This window comes from Manis pentadactyla, chromosome 4 (genome assembly GCF_030020395.1).
Source record: "Manis pentadactyla isolate mManPen7 chromosome 4, mManPen7.hap1, whole genome shotgun sequence".
In the NCBI taxonomy this organism is placed as follows: Eukaryota; Metazoa; Chordata; class Mammalia; order Pholidota; family Manidae; genus Manis; species Manis pentadactyla.
The window spans coordinates 29,926,007-29,940,464 of record NC_080022.1 but is presented as its reverse complement, the minus strand read 5'-3'; the positions used below and the strand labels follow the sequence as shown (position 1 = coordinate 29,940,464).

The window sequence follows — 14,458 nt, the reverse complement described above, 5'->3', positions numbered from 1 at the left end:
GGACTTACACTTCCTGATTTTAAAACTTACTCTAAAGCTATAGTAATCAGAATAGTGTGGTATTGGCATAAAGACAGACATAAAAACCAATGCACTAGAATAGAGAGACCCAAAATAAATCCTCATACACATGTCAAATGTTTTTGATAAGGGTGCCCAACCGTTCAATGGGGAAAGGACAGTCTTTTCAACAAATGGTACTGAGGAAACTGGATATCCACATACAAAAGAATGAACAGGAATCTTCACCTAATACACATATAAAAGTTAACTCAAAATTGATCCATGACCTAATGTAAGACCTAAAACAATAACACTCTTGGAAGAAAACATAGGCGAAAGCGTCACAACCTTGGATTTGTTAATAATTTTTTGGGTATGAGACCAAAGGCACTGGTAAGAAAAGAAAAAAATAGACAAATTGGACTTCATGAAAACTACAAAATTTTGTGCATCAAAGTAATTCACAGAGGAACATATCTGAGTAGACAAGAAGCATGTGAGAAGTGCTCAGACCCACTAAGAGTCAGGGAAATGCAAGTTAAAGTAACACTAAAATGTCACTTTTTTCTTCCCAGACTGAAAGTTTAAAAAGTCAGATAATATTTATTGCTGAAAAAGAGGCATTATTATATTATTGCTGTAAATTGGTTCAGCCTTTGGGAAAGCATTCCGGCAACATCTAATAAAGATAAAAACATACCCTTTCATCTACAAATCTGACTTTGGGGTAGACAGCCTATGAAAGAAAAGCACTGGAATATATCCACAAGATTGTTCACTGCAACACTGTTTACAGTGGCCACTAAGATTAAAGAGAATGTCCATTGTTCAGTGGTACAGCTGCTGGTGCTTTGAATAACTACCAGTGATTGAATAAAGTATGGTACATTTAATGCAGCTATTACAAAGATGGATCAGAAGTATGTAAATTTACATGGTAGGGCTTTAAAAAGGAAACTCAAGTATGGAGAATTTATGTGAGTTATCCAAGATTGCACAACTAGTAAGAAGGAGGGCCAGATTTAAAAAACTGGGGTCCAGAGTCCTGAACTTAGGCACTGTACTCTTATTTCTGATTGGGGAGTGAACAGAAAGTCAGTAGACGATGAAAAGTAAGAGAGAGAGTAAGTTAATACCATGAATGTCAAAGGACATGGAACAGAAGAGGAATAGTATCCGGTACCAATTATTTGCCCCCAACCCCCAAGACAGAACAGAACAACGGAAGCCTTCCTTCCGAGCTCTCAACATGGTATGGGGATGGTGACTTAGGCCACCAGAGGTCACTCTGGCTTCCTTTGTTGGGTTACAGAACAAAACCTGTTTCGGCAACAGGTCCCAGAGTGTTTTGGGTCTTCTTGCCCTCCCTCCCTGAGCTGATCCTGTCTTCTCTCTGTTGGTTTAGCTCTGACTGCCACTGCTGCTGGCTGCTGCTATGACCATTGCCAGAGATGGGATACAGCAGAAACCTCTCTTCTCTCTGGCAAATAGCAGAGTGATGTGGCTGAATCACAGACCTGGGGGTCAGGCAGATGCAGGTTCAAATCCCAGCTCTGTTACTGACCACCTTGTGTAAGCCTAAGCCAGTCACAACTGCTCTGAGCCTCAGTTTGCCTACCTGTAAAATGAACCTACATTATAGTTAATTATTAGAATTAACCGAGATAATGTGTCTCAAATATTTGGCACAGTTATTATTATTAATAAAGTAAAAAACTTTTAATGAATGCTGGCATTTGTATTCAGCTAGTTTTCTTCTACTTTTCAACACATAACCTTTCTTCCCATTATTTGCTAAGGTCCTTCAACAAAGAAAGAAGTTGGGCAACAAGCCAACTGTTTTGTCTGCATATGCTCTGAAACAATTTTGAAAAATTGCGCACTCCTGTGCATATGTTTAAGTTGACACTTAACTTTTTTCATTCTAAGATTAAATATTGGAAAGGATAGGATTTCCAGCATATTGCAAATATCAACATTTTGAAATAAAAAAGGTATATAACCTGTTTGGAATTTATTGAGTAGAATCTAAACACATAAAGAGGTCTAGAATGAGAACTCTGACCAATAAGGGTGACATATCAGATAGTGCTTGACCAACCTAAACGTACTCCTTTGTACGTTTGATGGCCATTTGACTATGAATGGAACAGTAGTTGAGACATAGAAAGAAAAAGCACTAAGCAGAAATCATGAGGTAGTAGCATCTAGGAGAAGGAAGAAATCAAGCAGGAGAGAGAAGAAAAGGGACAGAAGCCATCAGTAGATGCAGTAGCAAGGAGCAGGGGCAAGGAGAGAGATGAACTGTGTCCCGAGGATGGCCGAGTGACTTGGCTAGGAAGCAGTGGATGACTACCTGTGGATGGGGGAGGGGAGTGATGATTGGAGCTGTTTTTCATGCACTAGAGCTGTTACTGCAGCCTAAATGGCAAAGAACAAGGATTCAGTTCCACAAAGCCTGGATGTACAGCCTGTGATGGTTTTTATGCTTCTTATCTATGAATCTTTGCGACTTACCATTTCCTGAGGCAAGCTGGGATGCCTTTGTTTCCTTTAGCCTGAAAGAGCTTACAGTGCAGAATCAGCACCAGGAGTATGTTTTCAGAGAGCAGACCTTCAAAAGTTGTGAAGAAGTGAACGTGGCCACCACGGCAAGATGGTGGTTCAGATATAACTTAGCTGCAGCATCGTGTGGCCATTAGGAACATAGACTCTGGAGAGCCACATAGCCACAAAGTGAATTTGGGTTTGACACACTATTTGGAAAAGTTTCTTCACCTCCCTGAGCCTCAGTTTCACCTGCAAATGAGATGTATTCATTTGCTAGGGCTGCTATAACAAATTATCACAAACTTGGTGGCTTGACACAACAGGCATTTATTCTCACATAATTCTAGAGGTCGGAGGTCTGAATAAGACACTGGGCTGAAATAAAAATGCTGGCAAGGCTCTTCTCCATCTAAATACTCCAGGGTAGAATCTATTCATTGCCTTTTCCAGCTTCTGGTGGCTTGTGTCTACATCACTCCAATCTTTTCTTCTGTCTGTCAAATCTCCCTCTCCTTCCCTCTTATAAGGATACATTTAGTGATTGGATTTAGTGTTCTTCTGAATAATCCAGGATAAACTCCTCATCCCAAAATATCCTTAATTTAATTACATCCTGTGCAATATAAGGCAATATTCTGACACCAACTAGTGTACTGCACTATAATTCTGGCACTAACCAGCTGGAGTTAGCATAGAACCCACAAATTAAAAGGCAGAGTCCCCAACAAAACTGCATTCACTCAGATGTCAGATGAACTTCAGTCATCCCCAGGCTACCCCCACATATGACCAACTGGCTTCTGATTTGAGGGTTCCCACAACCCTCTCCAATTTGATACTTTGGTAGAACAATTTGCATCACTCAGAAAAGTGCTATATTTACTATTATACTTTAATTATAAAGATTACAAGTCAGGACCAGCCAAATGAAGGGCCATAGAAGAACAGGTCTGAAAGAGTCCCAAATGCAGAGCTTTTATGCCCTTTCCCTGTGGAATTAGGGCACATCATTTCCTGGCACATCAATGTGTTTGCAACTAGGAAGCTCTACCAAACTTCAGTGTCCACAGTCTTTATTGGGGTTTCATTGTATAAGCATGATTGACTGAGTCATTGCAATGGCCAATGAATTAATTGGTTGGCCATCAATCATTGGTTGAACTCAAAGTCTTTTATCTGCTTGCTTCCCCATAAGTCAGGCTGATATCATATGGGTATAAAATAATATCTCATTATACTTTTGATTTGCATTTCTCTACTGACCAACAGTGAATGATATTGAGCATCTTTTCATGCGCTTATTGCACATTATGCAAACACTTTGCTCAATTTTTGGTTGAGATTTATGTCTTTTTTTAATTACTACATTATTAGAGTTCTTTGTGTATTAAAAGCTCCTTATCAGATATATGATTTTGCAAATATCTTCTCCCATGTTGCTTTTTTGGTGGTATTGTTTGCAGCACAAAAAATTTTGATTTTGAGGCAGCCCAACTCACCTGTTTTTTTCTTTTGTCAATTGTGCATTTGATGTTGCATCCAGAAAAAACCATTGCTTAACCCAAGGCCACAAAGATTTCACTCCTACTTTTCTTCTAGGAGTTTTATAGTTTTAATTCTTATATTTAAGTCTATGATCCATTTGGAGTTAATTTCTATGTATAGTGTGAAGTAAGGGTACAATTTGATTTTTTTGCTTGTGGATATCTAGCTGTCCCTACACCATTTTTTGAATATTATATTATCTTCAACAGTCCCAGAATTCTGGATACAGGCAGAAAGGCTTACTGCCACATTTCATGATGGTTCTAAGTTTTAAGATTTGCTTTGAACTTGGAAATCAAAACCAGAAATTTCCCTTTCTTGCTATAGGTAACATAAGTTAATCAACTAACTCTTTCTAACATTTTTTCAACTTCATGGAATTGTTCTAATCAAGTCTTCAATGTATCACTTTTAGGGTGCACATTTTTCTGAAGTCTAGCAATCACAGTTAATTAACTGTCACAAAAAGACCACTGGAATTCCACTAGAATGTTAATCAGGGTTGTTGGTTGTAACAACAGAAGCCAAAAATGACTAACATAGGCAGAAAAAGAATTTATCAGGAAATTATGTAGCTTATAGAAAGGAAAGGAAAACAGGAGAAGCCTGCTTGGAAAATGAACAGAAAGCTATTTGTCTAGCCAAAAACCTAACAGCATTGATCACCTCTCACCACAAGTGGAGTATAACCACAACACCCCCACTGGACGTTTGTTGCTGCTAAACTCTTGACACCATTGTTGCAGAACTTAATCTTCGGTTGAGATCTTACAAGACTTCAGAGTCCCTGGGCATGAGCATCTGATTAGCTAAGCTTTGGTTATTGACCCATGGCCTGAATGATAAGAGATCAGGGTGGCAAATACCTGTTTCCCTTCAAACTTCTGTAATACAATTGGGTTTCTATTTTGATCATTCCTCAAAATAAGAAGAGTGTTCAGATACGAAATGGGCAAAAAATACCAATGAACATTACAGAAATGAATATTAAGAATAGCCAACACTTGTTGAGCGCTATTTATGTAAAGTTTCACATGTGTTAATTTAGTTAATTCAGTTAAACAGCCCTGTGAGGTATGTTCCATTATTATCTTATGTGTAGGCTAAATAATGACTCCCAAATATATCCACTTCCCAATCCTCAGAACTTTGGAATATGGCCAAAGTGTGAACATTATCTGTTGCGTAATAAAGAATTTGACTGGCCTTGTCTCTGTTATGTAAATGATATCTCCACAAGCTTTTAGAAAAATTTAATAATACATGATAGAATTGCTATGGAAAATAAGCCTGACTTCACCATGAAGGTGGATCTGTGGCCACCAACCAACCCAGACTCATGTAGTCGCATTTTTTTTTTTTTTTACCAGAAAGGAAAGGAGCATCTTTCTTTCAATTCTACTTTGAAAAATCTCAGGGAAAATGCTGTATCCTGTCTTGCGCTTCGTTTCCACCCCGGTGTGTCCCTGGGAGATCTCAGGTCTCTGATCAGAAGAGAGTGAGGAGTCTGGGAGACAAAAACAGGATTCCACTGCCCTGGGGAATACGTGCAGAGTAACCTGAAGAAATTGCCTAGAGAAATTTTGGCAGAATCCAAGACAGAATCTAGGAACATGAATTCCAAGAGTCTATCACCGAGAAGCGGCAAGTGTACAGTAAGATCAGGTTTGTTTGTTTACTTTGAGGAGTTCCCGTAGAGACCCAAGATTTTAGGGATTGATTAAAGCTGTTAGCCTTAATAGCTAACAGGGCTATGAGGCAAATTTGGACAACACTCTGGCCAATAAAGAACGTGGAACAATGCAGATGATGAAATTCAAAGCTACAAAAACTATCCACATATATACAAATAGAGATGGATAGGTAGGTAGGTAGGTAGATAGATAGATGATAGATAAATATAGATAGATATGTAAACTATTTAACAGTAGTTATTTTTTAGGAAGACTCATTTTTTACTGTTTTCATTTTTGTACCACTTAAATATTTTGCCAAAGAGTAAAGATTTTTTTTTTAAAGAATATGTAAAGAAGAACTGGAGTTCTCATTGTTGTGAGACTGTCCTTAGACCAGCATTAGATCTTCCAGGAGTCTTCTCTCTCATCAGCTATTAAAAGTAGATTGGGAAAAAACTGTATTTTATGCTTCATATATATAAAGCAAAAATGGAGGGATATATATGCACAGAGGCATAGGTTATCTATGAAATGATAAACAGGAAGCTGATAAAAGTCTATGATTCTTGGAAGGAAAACTTGGGGGTTGGAGGATAGACGCAGGCAAGAGATTTACTTTTCATTGTTTCCTGGTGATAGTGTTTGATTTTTTTACAATATGAATATATTGCCTATTAAAATTATTTTTTAAAATAGCATTCAGAGATTGAATAAAGATGGAATGGGTAGTATCTGAGGTAGACATGGTAGATATCTTGTTCAATATTTGTGCCAACCCCCTCCTATCATGCCCCCTTGTACTGCAGAAGCTGGAGAGCTAAAATTAAATTTCTCAGACTTCCTTGCAGCTCCGTCCCTGGATGTTTTTTTAGGTTCCCCAATTTGGTACCTGCCTAACAGGCTTGGACCTGGAACTGAGTTAATAGGGGAGAAACGAAGCAGCATGTGAGGATTTAGGAGTTCATGGCTCTCGAACCAACAGCTCTGGCAGCGGCTTCCTGTTCCCCAGATCTTGGCAAAGGTGGTATGTTCTTGGAGCCAAGAGTTGGGACAGTGGCTTCCTAATTTCTTAGTTCTCTGTTGTGGAGGAGATAACAGTTTTCTTGGTGATAGCTTGTACCTGACTTCAATTAACCCTTACGCAATAACCAGCACTAATTATAGATTATTACAATTTGTGAGCCTTGTGTGCAGCAGGCTTTTTGAAGTGTGTGGAAAAATGATGTCCCAAGAACTGCTCAGGGGCAGTCTTGAAGGTTAATGATCTAGTAGATACCTGACACTTCTTTTGAGCCCTCAGCATTGGACCCCTCATCCTACATTTAGGGAATTTTCTCAGCTTATAAATCTGAGATATAAACCTGCCATCATCCTCTTCAAATGCTGAAAGTGCTTGTTTTTCTCACAGACCTTGCAACTAGAGCACCCACATGTAGACTGGGCTCTGCCAGTCAGGCACACTTGCCTCAAAGCTAGCTAGAAAGATTGGTTTCAGGAAAATTGCTTCCTGGAAAAGCACTGGGTGCAGGGGGGGAGTGATCACTCCAGTGGTGCCGTTATGAGTGGTACTACTGGCACGAGCTGCATGTCCAGACCTCTGCAGCCACAGCAGTGGTGTCCTTACCACCAGCCCAGTTCTGCAACTTGATTTTTGGCTGTTTCTCATTGTGTAGCCTAGAATATGATTCTTCTTTCAACCTTCCTATTGATTCTACAATGAACTTAATTTCCTTTTAATAAATTCCTTTTCTGTTCAAAACACCAAGAGTTGTTTTTTTTTTTTTTTTTTTGCTTGCAATTAAGAATCCTGAGGATACAAATGAAGAAGACAAATCCTCCCACTTGGGTAGAGCTTTTGCCAGCAAGATTTGCAGTTTAAGGAACACAGTTTGCAGTAACAGAAATATGACAATAAGTGATAGAATGGATTCACTGTGTGTGGATAAAGTGAAGGTTCCTATGGCCAGGATTCTCACCTGGCCCTGGTTGGCTAGCTCACTACACATTTGTGGGCAATATGTCGTTACTGACTCTATATAAAGAGCTCTGCTCAGTGCTCTGGGTGACATGGTGGCACAGCTGCAACGCTGCAGGAGAGCAGAGCAGAGGCTGGAGTGGTGGCAGCGCCAAGGACAGAGACTAATATAGCTGCACGGGTAGAGAGGCCAAGAGGCAGAGACCTGCTTGCTGCATGCAGACTCGCTCTGGGTGGATGGGATTCTAGTGATTGACCTGCCACTGTGGAAATAATAAAGTTGGGTATAACCCTTTCACCCCAAGAACATTCTACTGTCATTTCTTTGGCCACATTGGATCCATAGTGAACTTGTCCGGGGCTGAAACCCACTGGCAAGACAACATACAATTCCAAAAATTCCCTACCTAATATAATGGAATTAGACCACATACAACTCCAAGCACATTCACACCCAAAATTACCTCCAGCTATAGCATCCATCTCTGAGTATAGAATCTCTATGTGGTATCTAATCTTTTCAAATTCAGATCTCACCACCTAGGCCAAAATGATATGTTTTGGCAGTAAACCATAGTTACAACAGTAAAGGAAAACCAGATGACCTTGTACAGCATGAGGTTGTATTTGAGATGGAGCCTTTAAAGAGGTAATGAAATTAAACACATCATTAGTGGGCCCTAATCCAATATGACTGTTGTGCTTTAAGAAGAGGAAATTTAGACACAGACACGTAAGAGAGAAAATACAGGGAGAAGACCCCATCTATAAGCCAAGGAGAGAGGCCTCAGAACAAAATCAACCCTGCTAACATCCTGATCTTGGACTTCTAACCTCCAAGACTGTGAGAAAATACATTTCTGATGTTTAAGCCATGCAGTCTGTGGTACTTTGTTATGGCAGCCCTAGCAAATGAGTACAGACCTCAATTAAAACTCTTATTTGAAAAGGAAGGAAAATAAGATACAATGTACAGATATATTCTATACCCTGACAGAGAGAATATGGAAAGGCTTGCAAATTTCATAGATGTTCATTCATTAATCCATTTTCCCAACCAGGTTACCACATTTATACTTCTAGAAGGTTCCATTCACCTAACAGCTTATAGGAGTGGTGCCTCCAGCAGTTGTGCACTTGAGACAGGGACCATGGGCTTAGGCAAGTAGGGTAAGGGCCTCCAGGAAAAACAAAGCAAGATAATCCATTGTGAGATTTACTTTGGCCTGCTGGGGGGCGCATCTTATTTTTCTGACTTGACCCAGGTGCTGCTTTTCTTCCTCCAGCCCTAGTCAAGTGATTTGCCACCTGAGCAATTTAACAAGCAAGCCCAAAACAACTAGTAAAAACACGAAGGATTCCATCTTGAAAATCAGATTGCATTTTAAAACTCAATTTGTTAAAAAGTAACTTTCTTAACACACTCTTTAACAAACAGGCAATAACTCATCCTACCTTGGGAGCAAAGCAGTCAGTCTTGAGTGATATGCTCCCAGACCAGGAAGCTGCTATTCTGCTGTAGATCTCTTACAACCCAGCATCAAAAGTTACATAGTATCAATCCCCCCACATTGTTTTTGTCAAAGCAAATTACAGGGCCAGCCATGATTCAAGGAGAGAGGAAATAGACTAAGCTTTCAATGGAAATAGTGGCAAAGAATTTGTAGCCATCTTTAATCCACCATAGCAATTGAGGCTTCTTTTTTTATTTTTTTATTTTTGCTATCATTAATCTACAATTACATGAAGAACATTATGTTTACCAGGCTCCCCCCCTCACCAACTCCCCCCCACACACCCCACTACAGTCACTGTCCATCAGCGTAGCAAGATGCTGTATAATCACCACCTGTCTTCTCTGTGTTGCACAGCTCTCCCCGTGCCCCCCACAACACTATACATGCTAATCTTAATGCCCCCTTTCTCCTCACCTCCCCCTGCCCCACTCCCACTCCCCCCCACCTTCCCTGCCCTTATCCCTCCCTTCCCACCCATCCTCCCTAGTCCCTTTCCCTTTGGTAACTGTTAGTCCATTCTTGGGTTCTGTGATTCTGCTGCTGTTTTGTTCCTTCAGTTTTTGCTTTCTTCTTATACTCCACATATGAGTGAAATCATTTGGTATTTGTCTTTCTCTGCCTGGCTTATTTCACTGAGCATAATACCCTCTAGCTCCATCCATGTTGTTGCAAATGGTAGGATTTGTTTTCTTCTTATCGCTGGATAATATTCTATTGGCAATTGAGGCTTCTTAGGTAAAAACTGATGTGGAAATCCTAGGCCAACACTTTGCTAAAGAGAGGTAGACTCTGGTGCCAGATTATCTGGGTTCTGCCACCCACCAGCTAGAATTAATCTCTGTATGCTTTAGGATTTATTAGTAAATATATGCGTAAAACACTTTGAACAGTGCATGGCACAAAATCAATTTTAATGTGCATATTTAACAAACACTAAATTTAATCAATATCTTTATGTTATCCTCAAAAATAGTAAAGGAATCTTGAATGTTTTAACAGTAATCTTTTTCCTCACCCATATATACATTTTTCATCTAGCATATATATATATATATATATTTTTAAATTTTTTATTAAGGTATGATTGATATACACTTTTATGAAGGTTTCACACGAGAAAACAATGTGGTTACTACATTTACCCATATTATCAAGTTCCCACCCACACCCCAATGCAGTCACTGTCCATCAGTGCAGCAAGATGCCACAGATTCACTATGTGCCTCCTCTGTGCTACACTGTTCTCCCTGTGATCCCCCACACCATGTGTACTAAACATAATACCCCTCAGTCCCCTTCTCCCCCCCTCCCCACCTGTCCTCCCACACCCCTCCCCTTTGGTAACCACTAGTTCATTCTTGGAGTCTCTGAGTCTGCTGCCATTTTGTTCCTTCAGTTTTGCCTCATTGTTATACTCCACAAATGAGGGAAATCATTTGGCATTTGTCTTTCTCTGCCTGCTTATTTCACTGAGCATAATGTCCTCCAGCTCCATCCATGTTGTTGCAAATGGTAGGATTTGTTTCTTTCTTATGGCTGAATAGTATTCCATTGTATATATGTACCACATCTTTATCTGTTCATCTACAGATGGACACTTAGGTTGCTTCCATATCTTGGCTATTGTAAAAAGTGCTGCGATGAACATAGGGGTGCATATGTCTTTTTGAATCTGAGAAGTTGTATTCTTTGAGTATATTCCCAGGAGTGGGATTCCGGGGTCAAATGGTATTTCTATTTTTAGTTTTTTGAGGAACCTCCATATTGCTTTCCACAATGGTTGAAGTAGTTTACATTCCCACAAGCAGTGAAGGAGGGTTCCCCTTTCTCCGCATCCTTGCCAGCATTTGTTGTTCCTAGTCTTTTCTATGTTGGCCAACCTAACTGGTGTGAGGTTGTACTTTTAATTATCCCTTTAATTTATTTCAACCTAATTAAATTATATTTTATAGCTGATAATAACAATATCCCTGATCTTTATGGGTACTATAGAAAAGAAACAATGGGCCCAAGATGGAGTCACGTGTGCTAAGCCCACATTACCATACCAAGGCTAAATACCTGACTTAATTGTAGCTCCAACCTTCCCCAGGAATGTAATCTTAACCAGTCTGGATTTTCCTGGTCAGCACCAGTGAGATAATCTGCCTGATAGACACTTTTGTTCCCCAAAGGATTACTAGTCCCATGTAATCCTTTTATTTTTAAATTTTTTATTAAGGTATTACTGATATACACTCTTATGAAGGTTTCACATGAAAAAACAATGTGGTTACTACATTTACGCATATTATCAAGTCCCCACCCATACCCCAATGCAGTCACTGTCCATCAAGTGCAGTAAGATGGCACAGATCCACTATGTGCCTTCTCTGTGCTACACTTTTTCCCCGTGACCCCCACACCATGTGTACTAAACATAATACCTCTCAATCCCCATCGCCCTCCCTCCTAACTCACCCTCCCACATTTCTCCCCTTTGGTAACCAGCTACTCCCTTCTTGGAGTTTGTGAGTGGGCTGCTGTTTTGTTCCTTCAGTTTTGCTTTGTTGTTATACACCACAAATGAAGGAAATCATTTGGCACTTGTCTTTCTCCACCTGGCTTATTTCACTGAGCATAATATCCTCCAGCTCCATCCATGTGTTGTTGCAAATTATAGGATTTGTTTGTTTCTTATGGCTGAAGAGTATTCCATTGTGTATATGTACCACATCTTCTTTGTCCATTCATCTACTGATGGACACTTAGGTTGCTTCCAATTCTTGGCTATTGTAAATAGTGCTGCGATAAACATAGGGGTGCATATGTCTTTTTTAATCTGAGAATTTGTATTCTTTGGGTAAATTCCAAGGAGTGGGATTCCTGGGTCAAATGGTATTTCTATTTTTAGTTTTTTGAGGAACCTCCATACTGCTGTCCACAATGGCTGAACTAGCTTACATTCTCACCAGCAGTGTAGGAGGGTTCCCCTTTCTCCGCATCCTCACCAGTATTTGTTGTTCTTAGTCTTTTCCATGCTAGCCATCCTTACTGGTGTGAGGTGATATCTCATTGTGGATTTAATTTGCATTTGCCTGATGATTAGTGATGTGGAGCATCTTTTCATGTGTCTGTTGGCCATCTGAATTTCTTCTTTGGAGAACTGTCTCTTCATGTCCTCTGCCCATTTTTCAATCGGGTTATTTGCTTTTTGGGTGTTGAGGTGTGTGAGTTCTTTATACATTTTGGCTGTTAACCCCTTGTTGGATATGTCATTTACAAATATATTCTCCCATACTGTAGGATGCCTTTTTGTTCTGCTGATGGTGTCCTTTGCTCTACAGAAGCTTTTAAGCATGATGTAGTCCCATTTGTTCATTTTTTTCTTCTGTTTCCCTTGCCTGAGGAGATGCGTTCAGGAAAAAGCTGCTCATGTTTATATTCAAGAGATTTTTGCCTATGTTTTCTTCTAAGAGTTTTATGGTTTCATGATTTCCATTCAGGTCTTTGATCCATTTTGAGTTTACTTTTATGTATGGGGTTAGACAATAATCCAGTTTCATTCTCTTGCATGTAGCTGTCCAGTTTTGCCAACACCAGTTGCTAAGAGGCTGTCATTTCCCCATTGTATGTCCATGGCTCCTTTATCATACATTAATTGACCATATATGCTTGTCTGATGAATTCTTATATGGATATAATCCTTAGTGCCAGGAAGAATCAGAGCATCACCCTTACTTACATCAGCAAAGGGGTGGAAAGAATGGAGGTTCTGGATAGCAGAAATATGATATGATTCCTTTTTCTTTGTAGTAATGGCCTGTGGAACGTGCTGGTAGAAGGCTGGGGGGTGGGGAATGTATAGAGGGGGCTTAAGGGAGAGGCTGCTGAGTCCTTGGCAGTGGCTCAGGTACTGGGGCCTCTTTCTTTCATTTTAAAGCTGTGATTTAACTAATGCAGCAGATGTCTAATATCAATTATTACATTTTTTTCTTTCTCTAAGTTTTGAGTTTTTTCATATCTGCTTGATAAGTTTTTCCCAACTGGACACATAAAAGATTTTAGTTTATTAATCCTCTCATGGAAAATCTGCACAATCACCACAGACAAAGTTACTGAAGAATCTTTATTCCTTCTGTAACCTAGACCCCAGCTCACTCTGCCAGCACCAGCATTGGCCCCTGCAGTCCCTCTTTCTGCATTCTGCTCTTGCATTCCTTTTGCTGTTTTCTTGAGGTCTTGTTCTTTTCATACTTTCAAGTCTATGTTTGGATTCAGTGTTTTCCTTGTGTAAACCAAGGAATCATAAATCTTGCCAAAGCTAGTTATCTTGCCACCATCAAAATAAGTTCTGAATCCAAATACAAAGATGACATCTGATGTGGTCTTGGACATTTTGGCTACTTTTTCCTGAATTTCTGTCTTAGGTACTGTTGCCTTCTCAGGGTGAAGGACATCAATGACCATTTGTTTCTGCTGATGTAGTTGGTTAGTCATGAACTTCCTGGTCCAGATAGTTACTGTGTTGTTCGTGATAGCAGCTGATCTTTAGGCAGCCAGGGAGAATAAGAGGGATGCTTGATTAGTTTTGATAACTTTTCTTGGTTGTACTTTTAATCTCCTTTAATTCAGTTCAACCTAATTAAATTATATTTTATAGCTGATAATAACAATATCCCTGATCTTTATGGGTACTATAAAAAAGAAACAATGGGCCCAAGATGGAGTCACGTGTGCTAAGCCCACATTACCATACCAAGGCTAAATACCTGACCTAATTGTAGCTCCAACCTTCCCCAGGAATGTAATCTTTACTGGTCTGGAATTTCCTGGTCAGCACCAGTGAAATAATCTGCCTGATAGATACTTTTGTTCCTGAAGGATTACTAGTCCCAAATAATCCTTTTTTTTTTTTTTAATGAATTCTTTATCCCACCTGCTTTCTGTCTTTAAAAACCTTCCATTCTATACAACTTTTAGATCTCCTTTCTATTTGCCAGATGGGATGATCCCCAATCCATGAATTACTGAATAAAGCCAATTAGATAATCAGATTTACTCAGTTGGGTTTTGTTGTTTAACAGTTTGCTGTATTTGGTTGCTTCTGCTTGTGGGATTTGTTTAATTGTATGGTTAAAGACTTCAGAAAAAATTGTGAGTCATGTTATTTAAAACTTGGTGGGAAATTGCTGAGGCCTGAGTTTAATAAT

The 14,458-nt window shown here is 39.5% G+C and overlaps 1 pseudogene; it reads right to left on the bottom strand.

Moving 5' to 3' along the window:
* Positions 1 to 1,309: 1,309 nt before the first annotated feature.
* Positions 1,310 to 13,772, bottom strand: LOC118907662 (40S ribosomal protein S24-like; annotated as a pseudogene).
* Between the last annotated feature and the right edge of the window lie 686 nt (positions 13,773 to 14,458).